General features: G+C 40.8%; 1 long non-coding RNA gene across 1 annotated transcript in view; it reads right to left on the bottom strand.

Annotated features, from left to right (window-relative positions):
• Positions 1 to 10,190: 10,190 nt before the first annotated feature.
• LOC138538520 (uncharacterized) overlaps positions 10,191 to 17,000 on the bottom strand; it is a 181,564-nt gene continuing 174,754 nt past the window's right edge. Inside the window, exon 3 of the long non-coding RNA XR_011286622.1 lies at positions 10,191 to 15,397. This is a non-coding gene — a long non-coding RNA (uncharacterized lncRNA). The remainder of the gene's footprint in view (positions 15,398 to 17,000) is intronic.

Below are 17,000 nucleotides of genomic sequence, written 5' to 3'. Positions count from 1 at the left end.
ATGGACCCATGAAGTGGTATCAACCACAGAAAGTAGTAGCAGCCTTCCATAAATTGGTTGAGACAAAGGATGCTAGAACATGGAATGTGAATATAGTGGTCAAAGTGGAAAGAAGTGGGGAAAGCAACAAAACAATTTGTCCACTTTGAGGTATGGTTGAAGGGTCTGTAAAGTCTGATATTGGAAGGCCAATAAGGTTAGTGAGATAGCCTGAACATTTCAAATATGTTGTGGTTTGTAGATGAGGGGGAGGTGTATAGTATGCCAGCAGCTAATGATGGAATGCGAAGTGAGAAGGTGAAGATGAAATGAGAATGTGGAATGAGAAAGAGCAGTTGAAGGACTGAGAAGAGGTGGATTCCTATGCTTCTGGTTGGGCGTTAGTGTAATGAAGTTAAGAAGAAATAAATACCTACTTAAACATTTTGCTGTTGGAGACTATAATTACTACCCCACAGTACTTAGGCCATAAAATGCAGATGGTTGAATCTGATCCCTAAATATTTCTAGGGTTGAGTCCACAGCTCTACCCCCTAACTTTTCTAGAGAAGCTCATGCTTGTTCCACTGTCCATTTTTAAAATAATATCTGATTTAACAAGTTGGGTTTGCCAGGTCCATTTACAGTTAAAATGTGTGCCATGAAAATCAAAATGTTTGACTTGTACAATCAAGACACCATTGAAAGCAAGATTTACAGCTGATGGGCATGTCCAATTGCAGGTCATAATCTTGTTACTTTAACTATACATTGTATGTATAGCGCCTCACACCCCTAGGCCTCAGGGTGCTGACAAGACTAACTACAAAAAACATATAAGTAAAGTACTATGGGACAATCAAGAAAATTAATCACTGCCTTTAACAAAGAGAAGAGTCTTCATTGATTTTTTTAACTGAGCCAAGGACGAGATTGTCCTAAGTGGAGAAGGGAGAGTGTTCCATATGAAAGGAGCCCACGCATCAAAGGTGGTATCTCCAAATTTCTTCAAGGAGAAGTGATAATAGTTCAAGAGGGAATCTTTGTTAGATAGCAAGGTGTGACCAACAGTGCCTTCTTGATAAGTGAGCAGACGTATGCAAGGGCATTCCCCGTTAGGCATTTATACACCAACCATTATGTTAATGTTAATGTTAAAGGATATTTGTACCGCGCACTATCACCGCCGGAGTGGTCCCCTGGTGCTCTGAAAAAGGGAAGGTGGGTGAGTTAGTAGGAATAAGCTGGAAAAGTGCAATAGAGCAGTGATGTGCTGTTGGCGGCCTCAGCCCGGTAACTCCGTTGGCTGAGCTTGGGGTGTTTTCCGGTTGCTAGTGGTTGTGTGCTGTTGTGCAAGTCTATGTGTGGTTTGTTTTGTTGTTGCAGTTTAGTGAAGTTTGTGGTATTTTTGTGTTGTAGGCTTGTGGTTGTGTTTGGTTAGAGTTTGAGAGGTGTATGCAGAGGGGTGAAATTGTTAGTGGATTAGTTAATTGGCATTGCTGTCTGGAAGCGAGGTGCTAAACTTCCACATTCTCTCCAGGTGGGGTGTGCGAGCATCTCTGCGTCTCCATGCAGATCTGGGACCATCAGACACTCACAGTCCCATTCACACATGGCATCCACTCACATTCATAACCTTGCCCAAGTTCGACCCCGGCCACCTACGTGATACCTGTCTGTATGCGGGACAGGGAGGCATTTGTGTGTCCCTTCAGATCCGGCTCAGAGAGCATTTCTAATCCAGTCGGTGCGTGGCATCGTCAGCCAAGGCTACTCCATCCATATGTGGTGGCTGGTCGGCGTTCATCATCTTATTCAGTTGCTCATGCAAGCTACCGCTCCCAGCCCCTTCGAGACGTGGCACATGCCAGCACTTGCAATTACATCCAGAGCGGCACCTGCCTTCATTCACAACTCCATCGGGTCAATGCCCATGCCAATGTCCATAACTTAGTTCAAGTGTGGCAAATGCTATCATTCACACAACTCTATACAAGTATGATACCTGGTGGCAATTATGGAGAGGGTGAGGTTGTCGGCTGGAGTTGGCTAGGGATGCTGATTTCTGTCCCCATGGGTATTGCTTGTGTCCTATTCAACCTAGCATCATATCTCTTGTTGTCGCAGGAGTTTTCTTTAGTCGGTTCTGGATGTTGTCAGTGTCATCCTAAATGTTGTCATTGTTTTCTTTGTGTTTCCCATTCAATTGTTTTGTTTTTCAGTTTGAATCTGTGATGTTGAAGAGCCAGGTTTTTAGTAATTTTCTGAATTGTAGATGGTCGTTGGTGTTTCTTATTTCTTTCAGGGTGTTGTTCCAGGTTTTTGCGGATAGTGAGAGAAGGAGGAGCCCCCAAGTGTTTTCTTAAGGTATGGTTTTTGTTCCAGGAGGATTGTGTTGCTTCATCTGAGGAGTCTCGTTGGCTTGTAGATTGTTATTTTCTTTTGTCGGAATTCAGCTCCTTGTCCGCTAATTGCCCTGTGTGTTATGCACTTTGTTTTGAATGTGATGCGATGTTTGACTCTGAGCCAATGCAGTGATTTTAGTGCTGGAGTGATGTGGTCTCTTCTGGATAGTTTGAGGAGCTTTCTGTTTACTGTATTTTGGATCTGTTGTAGTTTCTTCAGGAAGTATTCTGGCATCCCGAGATAGAGGCTGTTTGCATAGTCGATTCTTGACATGATGAGGGTGACAATTGTGAGTGTTTTGTGGGTGAAGAAGAGGAAAGGTAAGATTCTTCTTGTCGTGTGAAGGAGGAAGAAGCATTTCTTGATTATTGCATTTACTTGTGGTTCCATGGTTAGAGTGTCGTCCATCAGGACTCCCAGATTTTTTACTACCTTAGATGGTGTTGGTGCGGTTCCCATTTCTGTTGGCCATAGAATGTAGGTGTTGTTCTCTTGGTTTTTGGATATAATCATGATTTCTGTCTTTCCTGAGTTGATTTTCAAGTTGTTGGCGTTCATCCAGTTGAAGACTTCTTTTAGACACTAGATTAGGGTTGAGCGATCGGCTTGAGTGTCTTCGATTTTGTAGATGACGTGTGCGTCATCTGCGTAGCTGTAGCATGTAATTTTGTATTTTTTGAAGATTCTGATTACTGGAGTCTGGTAGATGTTGAAGTACAGTGGTGATAGTGAGGACCCTTGCGGTACTCCACAGTTGTTAACTCATGGGGTGGATTTGAAGGGTTTATCCATACAGTTTCTGTTGTGTCTGCTAGGAATTATTTAATCCAGAGTAGTCCCATGTCTGTTATGCCTATGTCTTCTAGTCTTTTGGTTAGGGTGTCATGGTTAACTGTGTCGAAGGCTGTGGAGAGCTCGAGCAGAATCAGGGATGAGGTTGTGCTGGAGTCTGCGTTTGTTTTTAGGTTGTCCCAGATGGATAGTAGTGCTGTTTCTGTTCCTCTTGCAGGTCTGAAACCGACTTGTGCTTGGTCTAGCAGGTGGTATTTTTCTACATGTTCTTGGGTTCATTTGTATACGTAGGTTTCAAGGAGTTTTGCTGGGTAGGGAATGTTTGAAATTGCCCTGTAGTTGGAGAGGTCTTCTACAATACCACTTGTGTTTTTTAAAAGTGGTTTGATATATGCTGATTTGAAGGTTCTTGGTACAGTTCCTGTTGCTAATTAGAGATTTAGGAGGTTTCTGTAGTATTTTAGTATTCTGATGACGTTACTTGTGCAAGGATTGATTTGTAGAAGTCAGGGGGGCAGGGATCCATGGGTGATCCTGCTTTCTTGCTGTGTTTTACCAGCAAGACAAATGCCTCTCCTGATATTTCAGGACATTTTTGGAGTTTGTGCTGTGACTATGTGTTAGGTCCGGGTTGGTTGTATGTTATGGTTGGTTGGTCTGTTTTGTATGATTTGTCGGATGTCATTGATTTTGTTCTTGAAGTGGTCTGCTAAGTATTTGCAAAGTTTCTGTGAGGGGTTTGGGGTGTTGTCGCAGCCTGGTGGGTTTCTCATTTCTTTAATGATGTTCAACATTTCTTTTTGTGTGTTGGTGACATTGGGGATTCCGTCATCATAATGCCTTCTCTTCACTTTTTGTATTTCCTTCTTGTATGCGCAGATTTTTTTTCTGGAACAGTATTTTCTTGTCTAGGTTGTATTCTTTCCTCCATTTCAGCTCCATATTCTTGTTTTCCTTTTACATGGTGATTAGTAGTGGGTTGAACCATTTTGCCATTGCCCTTTTTTTGATGGGGTGAATGGTTTTTCCGGGGCAATGTTTTCAATTGTATCAGCAATCCATTTGTGAAGTAGCTCCACTTTCCCGTCTAGGTCAGCCAGCTCTAGTTCTGTAGTTGAGGGTTTGGTCATCTCCAGTTGTTCGAATAGGTTGTTTGCTTTAATGGTTTTCCAGTTTCTTTTTGTGGTGGTTGTGAGTTTGGGGGGCTGGATGCAGACTTAAGTTGGTAGTTTGATTACGAATGGGATGATGAGATGGTCACTCCACAGTATTTGTATCAGTGGTGCTATGGTGATATGTTTTTCCTTGGTGAAGATTATGTTCCAAGCCCACAGACAGCACAGGCTGCAGATGACCTGTAGCCCCCTAGGGGTACCCTGAGATATACCGACTAGGAGGCTATTAAAATAGTCAGTCGGTTATTTATGGTAGCAGAAGCAACCAGTTCATTTCTGATAGTATGGGCAAACTGCCACAAGAGATGAGTCATGTAAGAGCATGGGAACTAAAATGTGATACATGTCTATTAAAAGTCAATTGCGAGTCGAAGTAGACTCCCAGTGTCTTAGCATGTTGAAGGACAGGAGTAACTATGCCCGCAATCAAAAAACTACTATATTTGGTTTGAATTTCTTGAGCCTGATGCTTGTTTCAAGGATAAGAAGCTATGTCTTTTTATCGTTCAAGGCAAGGAAGTTCAATGCCATCCATGACTGGATTACTACAAATACCACGTTAACCTTTTCAACATCCTTACAGTATGTCCCTGTTAGCTAAAGGAGTATCTGGGTGTCATCTGCATATTTAGCAAACTGGACACCCCGACCATCTAATAGATCGCATAAGGACCTGGTGTACACGTTAAACAGAAGAGGCGAAAGGCATGAGCCCTGTGGGACACCGCATATAAGAGAAACTGGTGTGGCTTGTTTTGGCCATAGAAAAGACATAAACCAATGAGCAGCACTAGCTGAGCATTGTCCTGTCTTGATCAGTCTGTCTGCAAGAAGAACAATACTGTGTGGAGCGTATCAATTATTTTTACAATGCTTGACTTCAAATCTAGCAATACGGTTTATGTACTGTGCTTTGTCTTTGAGAAGTTCGTAATTAGCTGCTTCGTGTTACAGAAATAAACAAATATATCAAAAGCTTTTCTCAATTTGAATGCTTACATTGTCACCATTGATGTTCGGCGCATCAACCAATGAATAAAGTGACAGCAATCTCATTAATACAAAAGGAGAATATCAGGGGAGCCATAACAAATCCTTGACAGACTCCCTTTGTAATTGGGAAGAGGGTGGTGTTCTCACCAATTCTGTCCCCAAACAACAACTCATTCTCAGTATAGAGAGGTTTAATAGCCGTCATCAGCACTAAGGGGATACTCTGTTTGATGAGTGTTCACCATAATCACTCCACATTCACGTTTCCAAATGATGCTAGGAGAACCACAAATAGGTACACAGTAATATTTATTTGAAGATCATACATTTGCTTGACTGAGGATAACCTTAAAGCCTTTTCTACGGTTCCCAGACTTTTACAAATGCCACTTTGTGCTTGGATTAAAAACCTATTTGTTGCTGTCATTGGCTCAATCTATACTCAAGTCATGTTGGCTAAGTCTTTACACGGTCTTCCAAGGGTCACATTGGTTGGTAATGAGCTGGTTTGTTCTAATTACTATTTTTAAAAATAGGAAAGTTTGCAGCTGTTTGCCACGATCTTGGTGGATTGATATTGTTTGCAATATAGTTAAACATAAGAGTCAATGCCCGGACCCATATTGAGGGCTCGGTTTTAAATAGGTCAATATGTAATACATCCAGGCTGGGGGCTTTTGTGGACTTTTCAAAGTCCAAAGTGTGAACAAACTCATTAGTAGAAAATACCAAATGGATTGCTTAATTAGACTCCTTATTGTGATCCTAAGCGGCTGATGATTTACCAATGGAAGATGAGTTATAAAAAATGTTCAAGTGTTTGTACCAGACCTTCTCTGGACCTTCTCTGGAACTGTACACTCATCATATTAACACTCTACAAAGGAAAACAACATAGCTCTTAGTCTAAGTGTGAGCAATTTGGGGATTTGCCCAACTATTTTAATGTGTAAAATGGTATCTTCAAATTTGTTTTTCCAAAGCAGGACACACACTGATAACAAAAAATATCTGTAAATAATACATAGATATTCTATCCAGTTGAATTTGCTGGAATTGAATGCAGATGGACATGTATCATCCCTTACAGAATCTAGGGATTTTTAGTGAACAGATAACATGTGAAATAAAGTACAAAACAGTGCACAATTGACAGTGTTGACACTACAAACTGAGGACAAAGAGATAGGGCTCAATGGGAATGGGGAGGATGCTAACAACGGGCCTGTTAATGACAAGCCCATTGTTAGCATCCTGGTCTACTAGCGGGTCCCGCTAAGAACGCCTGGTTTTACCAGACGTGCTTAGCGGGACCCAAGCAGACCTCGTAATGAGGCAGTAGAGGGTTAATGGCACCGGCAGCTCTACCGGCGCTGTTAACCCTCTACGGCCTTCCTTGTAATAAGGCCCATTGTTGCTAGTACCTGGCCATTTGGCTATTTTGCATATGCTTTGCTACAGACACTGTTGTATTATGATACTTCTAATTTATGTTTGTAGCTTTAACTTTCATATGTGAATCATAACGGAGGAATCGCATTTTAATTATATAATGGATGCTTAGTAGAAATATAAGGGGGATGGCTCTCTGTGTTCACATAGATGTTAAAAAAAAAAGACAGTTGATTCTTCCAATGGTCCTGGACACCTTACACAAATTTGTAGTTGCAAAAGATTCACACAGAGCATTGTATTGTTACGATTTTGAATACTCTTAAAATCCTGGTAAAACATACATTTGAGTTCATGCAGCATCGTGCCCTAGAACAGCCCCTCGAACAGGCTGTTAAACATAATAAAGAAAAGATGAAAGAGAGGCGTATCAGCAGAAAAGTTAGAACACCAATGTCTGTCGAAAGCAAAGGGGAGTCATGCACAGAAAGTTGTAGAAGAAACTTAAATCTACCAGTACCAGGGCAGAAACACATTCAAAAGACTGTCTAATCTGATGAACAAGCCACTAGATCAATGTCCAAGGATGGAGGAGACCGGAGGAGCAAAAATACTAACTAAACGAATTTCCCCATACGATAACGCTGCAAGAACACAAGTTAACATTAATTCACGAGCGATGGAATCCCCATGGAAATGCAACATACATGATGCGTAATGTTATGACTTGGATGGTTTGAAACATAACAGAACACCTAGAAAGAATAGAACTCCAAATGGAAAGTCCTCACAAAGACAATGATAGTTAACTATTCACAAATGAGGTTAATATTCACACTCCTGATATATGGTTTAAATCTAAAAAGAACATTTAAATGAGCAAGTCACGATAAAGCTGCCCCATATATTTACCACAAGAGAAGTGTGTTCTCTAGTAACATTGGCTCATTTTGACTCCACAACAAAGTGCATCTAGCCTGAAAGCTAGCCAAAGTTTTTTTCCAAAGAGATGTGAAATGCCTATAAGTGGACGCAAAGGTAAAATGCCCTCTCAAATTTGGAGTTTCCACCAGAACGATTCTGCTTAGCTTTGATACACAGTTAAGTTCCCACATTGGAGAACTCTATAAAGGAAGACTCAAACAGGTTAATTAATAATAGTTTGTGCTGGATAGGTTATCACTGCCTATCAGATAGTGTGAGGTGGGAGAACATTTTAAAGGCAAGAAGGATGGCTTGGGTAGGACAGGGGGTAAAACAGTAAGTGGTGGCTGTGTGCTCCTTTACTTCAGTTCTAGCAGACTAGTGACACATATTTTACCCTACTGACAATGAACCTTAGAGTGGGATAGGAAATAGGGCTGTTCCTTTGGTCTTTTTCCATCAGCTTAAATAAATAACCACCAGATGCAGTGTGGGTAACTGCATTTTTATTGGTGGGCCAAATCCATTTCTTACAACTGGAGCTAATCTGTAGCCCCAAGTGTAAGAATTAGACATGCTTCAAAAAATAAAGTATGTAGTCACAATCGTTTTGAACCACTAGAAAATGCTGTAAGAAAATGATTGACTAAAGCCTCCCACTTATTACCGAGTAAGGGTGAAACCAACAGGGAATAAGAAATCAATGAATTGTGACATTCACCCGTTAATCCAACTGTATGAAAACAATTATGGTTATTGTTTCATCAAACATTTCTGCCATGAGCAATGAAGCCTTCTTCTTGCAGTCAATTTATTTGGTATTTTGATGTTAAAAGAGACATTCCAGGTGAAGTCTGTTAACTTCTCTAGTGGAAGAGTGAGGGGGTGGTTATAGTCACCTGGGTCTCAAATGGCATAATGCCATAGCAGTGATCCTTCTGAAAAGCACAAATACAATTCTGTCAGTAAGCTTGAATTTTCCTGTTGATACTAAACCAGCACTGGTAAACTTTTAAAATGCTACTAAAGGTCTAATATAAAGAATATCCCTTATGAAATGTGAGGCATTTTTCCGGAGGCAAGAAGGAAGGATTGTTGGTAAGAGGGGACTTCAATATCAAAATGGGTCCACCAGGTGACTTAGATCTGTCTGATAATCTGGCTCATATATATGATTTTATGTTTTTCTCGTTTTTAATGGAATTTGGTATTCATCCCTTAAACCTTAGAATGGCGTCAGATATTCCAAGTAAAACAGCTTATAAAGGCAACAATGAAAGGTAGAATGATTGATTTAAGCAATAAGCCCCGAGCCGCGGGTGCATTAACAGTCAGGTAACCATAGTTCCAGCTCTGAGCGAAGCGAGGGCCTTAACGAAGGCAGGGGCATTACCTGCTATTAGTATTCCGTGCTTGTGTCTGGGAATATTAATAGCAGTAACATTGATAGTTCTTTTTACTTACCGACTATGTTCGTCGTTGCAGGGATCTGTCCTCCGTAGGAATTCTGTGGCATTGCAATTGTTCAGGATGAATGGAACATTTCATGCGCATTTTGGGCATGGGAAGCATGGCGGTCATGTTGGGGGAAGACATTGGTCCTCATTACAAGGTTGGAGGTAGCCTTGCCGGTACAACTGGCAAGGCTACCTCTAAACTTGCAAGAAAGACTGGCACTCACGAATTGGCAATTACTGAGGTATTCCGGCCCCACCAGACCCGGTAATTGCCCTTTCGCAGGTGCTGGGTGGGGCTCAATGGCAATGGGGATGCCTGTAGCACCGGCACCGTTCATAATGGTGCCCGTGCTACAGGCATGCTATGATCGTGGGTGCCTTTCACTTGGAAAGGCTCCTGGGAGCACAACTCAGAGTTTACCAGTCCGGATGCAATGGTACTGGGAAGTTTAACGGTACCGTTGTATCCGGACCAGCAAGCTCGTAATGAGGCCCATTGAGAGTGAATGTACAGTGACAGCATTTAAAACGTAAAGAGCCTGTTTTGGCGGCGTTTTCAATTCTGTCATAGTGAAAAGGGAATTACATTGTACTTTTTTATAAAAATTAACTGGGCACAGAAATGAAAAGCAGAAGCATACGGGGAATGCAAAGCAATAGATTGCAAAACGTGCACTGTGCATTGCTTTGTATTCCTGTGCACACCACCAATGCACACTGCCTACACAAAACAAGACAGCATTATAAAAACCTCCACATTTCAGGCAAGCAAACGTTTAACAAATTTTACCCCAGGTGCATTCCATTCTCTAATATGTGGTGAATGCTGTATTGTGGGAGCTCTTTTTGAACATTTGTATGCCTATATTTAGGCACTAATCTGCCAATGTGGCAAGCTGCCAACGACTCAATGCCACAAATGATTGCATGGATGCCAATGTGGCATGCTGCCAACGCCCCAGTGTCAACAATGATTGCACAGATGCATGTAATACGTTTACTCTTATAAGACATTGATGTGTATGCAAAAGAAGAACGTATTCTATTACAAAGTTTCAACATCAAACAGGGTTTATTTCACATAAAATTAAACAACACAGCGGAGGGTACCAGAACATTATGAAAAACATATGTGAACATGTCGGAAAACTACACTGTGATAAAAAAAATACTGCAGCTTTATCTAGCTGCACCATATAATTGCATCGAACGACAAAGAAAAAGAAACTTTGCAGGCCAACAATAAACATATTATAACCAAAAAATAAACAGGAAGTAAAAAAAATGGCAGACTCAATTGGGTGCAAGGTTTTAGTGTGAATTGAATTGCACGTTACCAAGGAAAGTAAAAGAACAATTGGCGAATTGAGGATGGACTTTGAATCAGAAACAGGATTTTTGAAGGTGGTAGATGAGGTGGAAGAGGAGTAGGGAACAAAATTGGAAATAGATGGCAAACTGTTTGCGCAAGTTACATTGGAAGTTGAGGTTGAAGAAGGAAGGTTTACGGATCCATGATGCAGAATGGATGATAACTTCAATCTTTCAATTGCTTGTGGCTGTCAATAACTCTATATAGCATGACTGATGTTGGGCATGAAGTTGCAGAGAATATTTTTGCCCAATGGTTTGTTGGAATACCAGATTTGCTCTGTGAGTAGCTCATGTTTAGTAAGACGATGGGGAGCTACAAAGAAACAAGGTGCATCAGGAGGCATCCTGGATATGTATTGCACAAGTGAATTCACTGGACAGTCATGGGCATGAGGAATGGCATACAGTAGGTCACGAAGATTGCTGCAATGTCTTTTAAAAAAAGAGGATTATGTTTTTGGTTAATTCGTTGAAAGTAAGGCTAGCATACTGGTTGCCATTTTCATCAGTGATCACAGTAAATCACGCCTGCGATGGGCAAAATGTATCTGGATATCAAACTACACCTTAAATTGCAGGGTATCTGGAGAATCAAGGTTGAAAACACCAGAGGTTTTTAATTTCTGTAGATCAATTTGAGAGATCACATTTTTGTGTGCAGCAGTAGTATCTTTACCAGATCGCCGTAAACGTTTTATAATGCTCACAAAAACATTATTGGCACTTAAAAAGGCCTGGTTGTGCCATTATGTTAATATTGCGGCTGAATGGAGGATTGTTAAGATGACGATTGATGCCAGAACGTAAAGATATCAAGCTTTGTGGTTGATACTCAGTGGCAGTTGCATTTCGAACCTCTGTATAGAAGTGCCAAAGGAGAGTGGCCAAAGAGTGGATGGTTTGCGTTTCAAATGATGAACAATGTCCTTTTTCAGAAAGCAAGCTATAAAAAGAGTGTCAACTGCCCATTTGTGGCAAATTGGGTGTTCACCTCAGCCTTATTAAGTTCAATTGCATTCAAATTGGTATTGCCCACACTAGCCCACTGTTTGCTTGTGTTGACTCACTGGCAGAAACAGATGAAGGACTACTACTACTTAGAAGTGAAGTGTATGTCCTTTGTTTCGTATTCAGTTTCTTAAAGCCACTCCTCCAATGACTGTGCACCAAAAAGATTGAAATCAACTGTGGTTGGCACAGTTATGTTGTTAATATGGCTCTGAACAGTATTCTGATTTGCCTGTGCCATCCAGACTATTCACGTAGTATGTTGCAGAATAAAGAATATCAAATGAACGCACGGATTGCTGCTGCATGTGACAAGTTCTCAATAATGGTGTTTCCAGACGGTTCCTAGAGGGAAGCAAAAAAGAACGTTCAGTTCTGCAGCGTGAGCAATGTACAGTGAGGGATTCTGTGCCAGGTAAAGCCCGCGTTTTGACCGATGGCATTTGTTTTTACTGACCTTGCTCTGCCATCCGGAGTACTAATATTTTATCATTCCAATCTGTAAATTCTGAATGTTCACAGATGCACTAAAAGTCACCATAAGCCTCTCATGCTCAAATGTGGGCTAAATATCAATAGTAGGGAGCAAAATCATGATTTAAGGGCAAATGTGGACCTGGTCACGCAAAACAGGGTCAGTATCAGATGGTCAAATTCTCATTTTGAAAGGAAATGACTGTTTATTAAACTCATGTACAAACTTAAGGTTGAACCACTGTCTGCAGTGATTCAGCTGCTCCACTCACATCAATTCTTTATAATATTTCTGCTTTCAAAACCGCATAAAAAATAGAACAATTCAACTTAGGAATTTGTTCACAAATAGAATTTTTGTTGTTCAGAAATAAAGATTCATTACTTACAATCTTGTGAAAAGACAAATCAAAGTCATACACAGTCTAAAAAAGTTGTAGTTGGCATGTCCCTATTTATACTGTAAAAAAATAATTAATTGTAACCTATTGAAAAGAAAAGTGCAATGTCCAAAGTCATGCACAATAGTTTCAATGGACATGTCCCTATTTAGACTGACATGTTTCAAAGCTCCGGAGGTGCTTCCAACCTCTCATGTAAACTTATTTTGAATTCCTTCCTGTTTACCACTCTTATTAGTCAAAGCCCTACTGCAACTACCACCCCATCACCCATCTTCCCTTACTAGGTACGATCCTTGTGAAAGCAGAAGCCACACAACCCCTCCAACACATCGAAGACAGCAACCTCCTTACCAATCTGGCTTTAGAACCATATGCAGCACAGAAACAGCTACAATCAGGGTGATCGACGATGTCCTAAAATCCTTGATGATGGCCATCCTTGCGTCCTGGTTCTCCTTGACCTCTCCTTGACCTCTCAGCAGAATTTGAGACAGTTGACCACCAGACACTCACTGACAATATACATTGCCTCAGTGGGATTAACAAGATCGTCCTCCGCTGTTTGGAATTCTTCCAAGTCACCAACTCCACCCATCTCTTTTGTAGACCCGCAAGGACCATACTCTCCACCATAATCTTCAAAATTCACATGGAACTGCTTGGAACCCTCGTTTCTCCATACAACATCCACCAATACGCATATGACACACAGTTCTTCCTCAAGACATCCTCCAGAGAAGACATCCACAGGCTCAAGGTCTGCCTCTCATCCATCCAGTCGTGGATGTTCTGTGCTTACCTGAAGCTCAACCCCTCCAAGACTGAATTCCTACTGCTGACCAACAATACCAAACACCCGACATCCAGACCTGGCTCACTGCTATGCAGCTCAAGGTGTTCACACCGCAGCTGGCCACTTGCGCTAAATCCCTTGGGTTTGACATCAACAGACACCTCTCCTTCAAACAGCACAAAGCAAAGAAGACACAAATGGCTGGGTACCAACATTCTCTCCAGCAAAAAATCAAGCCCTTCATCTCAGAAAACAGCTTCAGATCTGCCGTCCGTCCAAGGCCTGGTCCTCTCCCACCTAAATGGTGGTAGTGTCCTTTTGGAAGTGTTTCCGGCAACTGCACTGGCTCCCATGAGATGTGCCAGCATGCTGCAGCACGACTCATTAAAGGACTCCACAAATCTGACCACATCACCCCAATTCTCATTGAACTACACTGGCTCCCACTGCAAGCCGTGTCATTTTCAAATCCTGCTGCATCAAATACAAAGCTGTCACTCTGAAGTCCCCAAGCTACCTCACAGAGAAACTCAGCATATATAGAGGCCTATGATCCACCAGAAGTAAAGACATTGCAGACTCGAACTCCATTGGTTCATAGACAGAGAAGACAGCACTTCTCTGTCTATGCCCCAAGACTCAGGAACCTCCTCCTCATCAACATCAATCTCAGCCCCTCGGTACTACAGTTCAGGAAGAAGCTCAAGATACACCTCTTCAAGGAATGGCTCCTCCATAACACCTGGGTCAGTACTTCATCCACTCCCAGCTTACCTTAAACTGGTTATCTGATCCACACTATTTCCCCCTTGGAACTTGAAGATCCATTGCTGACTATTGCCCTCAATCCCTTGTTAGATCCCTACTCCCTTGTTTCTATGCGCTCTAACCTTCGTCATCCCCCCATGATTGTAAAAATCTCTGTTGCTTCATGAAGCATGGTTTGTGCTCAATAAATACCAAAATAATAATTAAGTCCACTGCACCTTCACACAGTAGCATGTGTTGCCATGTACATCAAAGCTGTCTGATCAATGAGCACAACATGATTTACCATGACAATCGCCAATCCCTTCAGCATTTTAACTCTTTAGGGTCGGCTCACAGTTGGTGTTAAGCAAAGTAAACTTTATGCATGCTATGAAGTAGTCTTCCCAAAAATCTCATAAACACTGCATCATCTGCCATGTGCTCCACTGCAAATGGTCAGAATGATTAAATATGACTCTTTCAAACTCTGTGTAAATTAATAATGTGTCTCTCATTTAACTTCTAAGAAAGAATACACATTATACCAGGACTACATATAAAATGCTGGTTAGTGACAAATGGTGTACCATTCACAGTCATCACATGTTAAGATATAAACATATAAAACACTTGAAACTTCCTGTAGACTTTGCAAATCATTAGGCAATCTATGACAGTAGGCTTTGTTAAATGATTTATTGATCAGCACCAAGGTCTGCCTTGTGCAGTCTGTGATCCCAGCAAATAACATTATTGGATCCCTTTCTTCACCCACCCTCGAATCCTTTGTACTGTTGTCGGAAGTAAAAGAAAAAATATTAACAGTGTAGAACTTGAATAGGAGAGAAACTAGAACACATCCTCCGTGCATGAACAAACAAATCAGCATGTGGACTGGACACTATTCCCTTTTCCGTATTTTAGAGTTTTCTTCAATTAAAAATAATGTATACATTTACCATGGACTTCACAACAACCCGATCAGAGATTATGATCCATAAATGTCTTTTATCAACATCATCTAATAATGTTTTTAGATTTATTGTTGCCAAAATATGTCACTGTTTCTCGATGACAACATACTTTTTTGTTTATATCAATTTTGTAGTTCTTTCGACACACCTGAATCCTGCTTTAGCTCTACCATACGCTTTGTCTTTCGCAGTCAATTCCTGAAATCCCATATGCGTCTTCTGAAAATTGTGACGTGTATATCCATTAGTGGAAACAGCAAGACAATGTGTTTTCTTATAATTGAAATCAGCTTGGCTTCTTTACTTCATGCTGGATGCTGCCCGACACTGGCAACATATGAATCCATCACATCGCTATAATAAAGCCAACTAACAGAATGTTCTTTAAAAAACTCTTCACCAATGTCGTGTGTTTTTCTGCAGGCACTACATCATCTTTTTCAGATTGTTTCCTTTGAGGCAAGAGTCCAGTCGAATTTAATCTGCTTGCTGAATTATCTCGCTGTGAAATAAGAATTCAAATAACCGATGGTTAAAAGTAAGCATTGTTTGGAATTGATCATCACACAATCAACAAAATAATGGCATTGACTAAAATAATAATTTTCTGGGGTCGGTTTACTGTCGAAATGCAAAGGTAGGCAATGCATTTATATATCCAACTCTATGTGGAAATTGCTTAAGTTGAGGGAACCAGCAATTGTAAAATTAGAGACTTGCACAAAAAAGGAGTTGAACTGGGAGGTGTATGTGATATTAGAATACATCTGATAAAATATAGTATGTGCTGCCGCTGAACTATTACTCATGGTTGATTTGAAGTTGTGGTTGATGTGTCACATAAGACAGGCTAATTGTCTATTAATTGGCTTGTCTCAATTCTCCTTTCTTCAAAATGTTTCTAGGAGGACTCAATTGCCCTATTTCTACTTGCAAATTAGCTATGATTATGACAATTCCTGAGGAGGAACAGTCTCCCAAAAATCCCTGACAGTATGGAGTTATGTTATGAAAAACACTGCAAGGTGCTGTTGGCACTGGTGCACATACTATTATTAGAACATACCCAAATGGCTACAGTAAGCATTAATACCAAGCAATAGCTCAAACGTGTGCAGTCGCAGTCGGTTACAACCTGTGTTAAAGTTCGCAACATGCCATCAATGAGCAGAAACTAGACCCACTTTTGAATGAGTGTGTACAGGAGGACTTCCCACCCTGCCATTGTGGTTGTTTAGATTGTTATCCTTACGACAAGTCCAAGGATAAAACAACCAATTGGTCTGGGATAATGGAGAACTGACCCCAGTAGGTTGTAAAGATGTTGGGTACCTTAAGAGCATTCCTGTGGGCAGGTCATAAAAACGGGGCACATAGGAGCAAAACAACAACAAAACAACAGCTCAGTCTGAGACTAAGACAGCAGGCAACAATCAAGGATAACTATTAATACAATGGCCCATCTATAATATTAAAGAGAAAGTTGAAAGTTATTCTGGTGCACTGCTTAATGTAAAAATGTATTTAGCATGACAACAACAAACACATTAATTAATATGGGGTTAACAGTGAAGCATCAGTACATTTACTGGGTCCAGTAAGACAATGTAACAATACATTATCTAAGTAATTGAACCATTGGTGGGTAATTTAGTATAGCATATCATAATTACTGAGAATTTTCTTAATGCCCCATTTTTCCAAATCTCACTTCAACTGGTTCTCAGGGTTCCCACTGGGTTCATAAATAAATGATGATCGCCCTGCTTCGACAACTTCTTTTTCACCTACATTAGCCAAGCACAGCAAATTTCATAGAGCAGAACATATCAACCCAGCAATTGAGGTAATACACATTTTTTGTTATGCCACAAAACATCCATTATACTGCAGGCTTTACTGAAATCTGATCTTCTGTGTAATTTACGTCAGTTTTATACTGTAATCGGTAAGCCAGGAAGCCCTCAGAGACACCCATCAACATACACATGAACAAATGTTCATTCATCTCTAATGGCACAGGTCTAGATCAGAACCAAAGTTCAGAACCATAGGTCAACACTGGCATAGATTCAGCTGTATAGATGTTATGTTATGTTAAAGGC

The sequence above is a fragment of the Ambystoma mexicanum genome, chromosome 1q, assembly GCF_040938575.1.
Source record: "Ambystoma mexicanum isolate Mex_15411 chromosome 1q, UKY_AmexF1_1, whole genome shotgun sequence".
NCBI lineage: Eukaryota > Metazoa > Chordata > Amphibia > Caudata > Ambystomatidae > Ambystoma > Ambystoma mexicanum.
The sequence above is the reverse complement of the archived record's forward strand: the minus strand, read 5'-3'. Positions and strand labels throughout refer to the sequence as shown.